Source organism: Gymnoscopelus braueri (assembly GCF_963280865.1).
Source record: "Gymnoscopelus braueri genome assembly, chromosome: 17".
Taxonomy (NCBI): domain Eukaryota; kingdom Metazoa; phylum Chordata; class Actinopteri; order Myctophiformes; family Myctophidae; genus Gymnoscopelus; species Gymnoscopelus braueri.
In genome coordinates, this window is record NC_137617.1 from 30,037,363 (window position 1) to 30,043,819 (window position 6,457).

The following is a 6,457-nucleotide window of genomic DNA, read 5'->3' on the forward strand; positions in this document are numbered from 1 at the left end:
GTGCACAGAAAAAACAAAGTGGGGCCTATGACCTCACAGCGTCACACAGTCAAATGTACAGTATATACCACTCTAAGGTTCGTCAGTATGTCGCTCATATACACATCCACAAACACCGTCAGATAATGACGACAACATCAAGTCCACTTTTTCTAAGTACTGTTTCAGTCTTTGTACCTGCCACTGTCGAGATCACAACATGAATCAATAGTCAAACGCAAGATCTAAAATCCTTATCGTTTCTCTCTCCGCTTGTTTTTATCTCATGAAAGTGGCAACCCCACTCCCCCACCCACGCTCAGGAGACAAAAAGGTTCACCAGATCTGGGTTTGCATTAAGGTTAACTGAAGCCTGAGACACTCTGGCAGCCTCTGGGAAAAGGAGCAAGATTCTCCTCAGTATGCTCCGAAAGATTGAAGTCTGGATTTTCACAGGCTCATCACAAGCAAGTGGAAAATTCATAGCTGGATTGTGCAGTTCAAAATGAGAGGTTTCATTTTGCTGCAGACTCAGCTACTCAGAGCTGTGTGGTAGAAAACCACAAGGCATGTATCCAGCCGAAAAGATCAGATCAGAGATACTTACACGGTAATATCCTCAGTGTTAATTTAACTGTGAGAGTGTGTAAAACATTTTTTTTACAGTGTTACTGTGGAGGGTCAAAACAAATCAGAGTCTGTATGAATTCTTGTCTAGCGAGTCAGGTTCCTCTCCTGGGTCACGTGGAGTGTCTATGGAGACCTCAGTCTAACAGCCTCTCCACACCTGTCAAAGAGCTAATGGAACACTAATGAATGAGAGGTATGGCCAGGGCCTTTGTGTGGCACAGCTGGCAATCAAGGACTTTACACATATTGTAAAAAAAAAAAGAAATTAAAAAAAGTTACATACATTTTCTTTCTGTCTGTAAATATTCTGAAAAAAATAAATAAAGAAAAAATACAATAAACTGGAACTTGCACTGAAATAAATTGCGGAACTGGTGTCTTTATACGCCTGTGTTGTTGTGAATGACGTGAAGGGGCAAGATATGTTATTAGCTTTTCATGGCATTTAACTTCCTCTTTGTTGAATGCCCATACAGCAGATACTAAGGTTAGATTGCAGAAGGGCGTTTGATGCTCATGACATTATTCATAAAGTAATGCACATGACATTGGTTATTGAGAATTTTAGATGCTCAGTGTCATACTCTACATGCAAAACTGCCGGCATTTGAATCGGTTAGTAATTGTCACATCACAGGTTTACAGGTGTAAATAGGAGGGTGAAAATCCTCACTGCATAGTTGCATCTGGGCACAAGAGGGAGTAAAACTGCTGGAATTACTGTTGGAATGTGGGTCTCTGTTGTACACACAGAAGTATATAGGCTACTGTAGGGCTGATAATCATATACTTTTGATGTACTCCAGATAGCTACCCTTAACCCCTTATCTAGTTAGGATAAGGGTTCCTGTTCTTACTCCAATTTTGCACTTTTAAGTCATTCTGGATGAGTGTCTGCTAAATCCCTAAGCTGTACATTCTAATATCAGTGTGAAAGACAGCTGTCCAGTTTGATTGTTTGTTATATGAATACTTGTTTTCAAGTGCACTCCTGTTTAGAACTAGCCTATACTTTTTAATGATTTTGCCTACCTGTCCAGATATACATAATGTATCACTATTTACTGGAGACACTACCGTACCTTGCAAGTCTAAAACACACACACACACACACACACACACACACACACACACACACACACACACACACACACACACACACATACACGTAGAATACAAGAGGAAGTGTAAAAAAAAAACACCAACAACAACCACCAGGCACACAGGAACACATGCACGTGCATGCGGGCACACACACACACACACACACACACACACACACACACACACACACACACACACACACACACACACACACACACACACACACACACACACACACACACACACACACACACACACACACACACACACACACACACAAACAAACAAACAAACACACACAGTAAAAGTACACACGCACACACACAGTCAAAGTATCAAAAGCACAGGCACCAAAAACACAAGAGAACACACACACACACACACACACACACACACACACACACACACACACACACACACACACACACACACACACACACACACACACACACACACACACACACACACACACACACACACACACACACACACACACACACACACACACAGGTGGGATGGGAATGTGTGTGTGCTGACAGCAACTCGTGGGAGGCTGTAATCATGGTCTTCATTGGATTCAGGCAACCAGCCCTGAAGCTGCTGACTCCACACTGCGAGAGCTGCGCTAGCTGTGAGAACAGAGCTATGCTCTCCAAGAGGGGGTTATAGGGTTTAGAGCATAGATATAAATGGAATCGCGGAAAATAAATCAGTTAAAACAGTCCTGTCAATCCAAGCTCAATGTGTTAAACACAACGTTTAACACATCGTAGGCCGTCAAGTGGGGTCAACCACACGCTTCTTTCCTATTGGTTGACGCCCGGACAAAGTTTTCGAATGTGGAACTCCATACATTGAATGTAACACGTCAATGCACCACAACAGGAAGCTCCAAGTGCACAAGTTGTGTCTGTTTCTGTCACCTACAGTACAGTACCGTTACAGTACAGTATGTGTGACTGCCTTAGAAGTCCGTACACACCAAGTTGTTTGGGGTCGATTAATTTATCTGAAAATGTTTTAGTTGCTGTTAGTATCGTGAGTATATTCACACAGAATGCAATCATTCCTATGTGCATAGGAATACTCCTATGGCAAGCAGAATGATGTTATGTGAAAATAAAGAGTATTAGTATACTTTGAACCAAGAACCTGTCGCCTGTCCTAAAATTGAGCCTGTCATGTCACATATACAGTATCTGCTATCTTAAAAGGTTTGGGTTCTTCAGGCCACAAGCCAGACCACATAGATTACATTCAATCACCACAAGTGATAAGCGTGATACAGTTCTGAATTATGCTTCTCTTAGGACATCTGCTCCTCATCTGTCCTAAACAATGTTTATTCAATATTGTGGGTAAAGATTTGTGAATTGTTGCGATAAAAGAAGGTTAGCCAATGGAATACAACCACTCTAAGGACTACTAACCATTGAGTTTCCCGCACTATCTGTACCGAGAAGACCTCTAGACCTACTGCACATATAAACAGAGCTGCTACCTTTAAACATATTTTAAATCGGAGGCTTTTTTTGGTACACCATTTAAATCGTTTAAAATAATGACGCGTTATGTGACATAGCTCTGTTTAGCACAATACTGTACCCAAGCCAACTGTATACTATATTTGTTGTTGTTTTAACTATATTTTGACACTTGCTTTGGCAATATAAACATATGTTTTCTCATGACAATAAAGCTCCATTGAATTGAATTGAATTAAAGGCGGACCCGACAAAGATTCTCCAGTTTAGCAGACTTTACTGAGAAACTTCAGTTGGGTGAGTACAGGCAGATGCTCTCAAATAACAACTCAGTGACTTGATCACTGATGATAAACACGGTCATTAAGGCACTCTAGCTCGAGCACAGAACGGGGAGACTGTATCCGTCCATGCAGAGAGCTCGGGTAGCCTATCTGATAACACCTAAACAACACCTGTTTATAAACTTCCAGCATTGAATGTCCCCCAGCCAATGAGAGTGTGAATAAAACATGCACATCCAACCAAACTAGAGGGTATCTTCAGGTAACACATAGTACACACATCACAGATTGTTACAGAATAAGGTTGTACTGCTCATCACAACAATATAAAACGTGTATACACAGAAATGTATACAAGTAGACATACACACATACTGTGCACAGGAACATAGAAATCATGTAAATTATGGTTGTTGTCTTTTCAACGAAGAATGGACCAAAAATATTTTTTGTTTACGTGAAACCTTTAGCTTTGATGCCACTCACCAGAGACATAGCCTATCTCATCCAGTTAGAAGCCTGATAAAAAAGCACCCACCCATCCGGCCCACAAAAACCACAAAACCCTTTCGAGCTTTTAGTGCGAGGGCCCAAGCCACACGTGCTTGACGAAGTAGAGGTTTACAGGTACTATAGAAAAACCACACGAATCAAGTAAAAAAAGTTGAAAAAAACAGATGAAAAAGCTGTTGCTTCTTCACTGATCAAATGCAACCCCTCTGTACTTGCATAAAAGTTTTTTCATGAGACTTTTTCTTTGCCCCGATTAGTGTGTAAGGACAGGGGGTATTGTTTGTTTCTTTTGTGGGCCTGTAAACCTTTTGAGACTGTAATGCTATACAAGACTATAAATAAACTTGACTTTTAGCCTAAAACTGTAAGACCCAATAAATCAATAAAACTAGTATAGCCGAGAGTAGATTATCATACACAGTATTATAGCATTGTAATTTGTAAGGGTAGTACTTTTAGATGTTTTAAAATATTCATAATTATATTCTTAAAAATCAACTGTTAATTTAATTTGGAACTTATGTTATACTTATAATACAATTCATTATGCTACTTAATTAACTTACCAAGCAATTAATGTGATGAATTCATTCAAACTCAAAAATAGGCTCAGTAGGTAGTTTGTCTGTAAGGTGCATGTTGTGGTGCTTGAGAGGGCACTGCTAACAGACCGACAAATAGACAAATGTGTAAATATAATAATAAATTAGCTTCTTCAGAATAATTTTGTTCATGATGCTTGATACATAACACACCATATTGTTTAAAATTCAGCAAGGAACACATTTTCAACCTTGTCTTCATATAATAGGTCCTAATGTTCATTGTAAGATGGTACCATTTCTGTCTACTCACTCTGCATCTCAGAGGTGGGCTATTGACAGTTCAGAAACCTGCCTACCAATAATAACATCATCAACAGACAGGTTTCTATTTGAATTGATGCAAGAACAATGGCTTCTATTTCAAAATGCTAACTTTCCAGGAAGAGAAAGTCTGTAGTTTCCATTAGCTTGGAATCCCCATCGAATATGTCACTGGTAGGCAGATTTCTGAACTGTCCACCACCCACCTCTCAGATGCAGAGCAAGCAGACATAAATGGTAGCATCTTAACAAACCTGTAACCAGCCAATGACAAGCTACTACATAACCTTGTTTCTCGTTGATAATATATAATTCTCAAAGAGATTTACTAACACTCTGTAGTACATTCACAAAACAAAACAAAACAGTGATTTAAAAAAATATATATAAAAAATAAATAATAATAATAATAATAATTGTCACCTAGGCATATGATTATTCTGTGGGCCCTTTAATTAATGGGAAAAAAAAGTTTAACCTCCATTTAATCATTTTGGTCATCTCAATATCACAACATCAATAAATATGTTATAGAAATATATAATTACACGCATTAAGTACAGGCACAGCAGCATAAATGGTTTTAGAGAAGGTGGTAGCATCCCAGATGGCGAGGGTTGTAGCTGCTGACTTAAGATAATCCTTTTTTTTTTAAATGCCTTATGCAGAAAGTGACAACCTGTCTATGACGAGATTCTTTTCCTCCCAAACATTTCCTCTTGGTTGTGAAAGCAACAGTGCAGCAGAAGTACGACAATGCAGGTCAAAGTGAAACTCGTCCATCCTGTGCAGTTTCCATGTAGGAAGTCCCACCAGCCCACTAGGTGGCCAACCAGACCACATAAACATAAACCACAGAACACAGCTCATCTCCCAGACCTGGGTCTAGTAGTAGGCTAGTAGTTGCAAATAAAAAACATTTGTATTAAACCTGCTTAAAGTCCCAGGTATGTGGAGTTTGCCACATAGGGCAATCAATAATAAGCTTTAGAAACTGTGCCGATAACTGACCAGATAATGTGACAAACACTTCATCGTCACAACATCTCTGATTTAATATTGGCTGGAGACCAGTTTTAATACATTGAATATGTATAAAAGATGAGAAAACACAGAAACAACAGTGTAATTAATTATTGTAAAACAATATAAAAACAATGATCATCATTAGAAAGACAAACTACCAAAGTCTAATTTTGAAGATGAAAAAGAGATACCTTTTTTTTTTTAAAGATACATTTATCGCAGCAGCGACAATTGTGTAAATGTTTTCTGATACCCTAATAAATGACAAAACTGTACAGTCTGTACTATTCATACAATGCAATAAAGGATGTTCTGCCCACGAAAACAACAAAGGCTCAGTGTTCCCCAAACAATCCTTATATGCACTTGGATATCTTATGCACTGGAATCTCATACAGTATTACTGTCCTCCCAACTACTATCTGACAGGTGAATTTAAGATACCACCAACCCCATCATGGATATGACCACTCACCACGAACATTCCTTTGACAGTCTACTCAAACCCCTGTTCATCGGCACATTCTCATGATGCCAAGACGCTCAGAAACTATACCCCTCCTATTGCTCA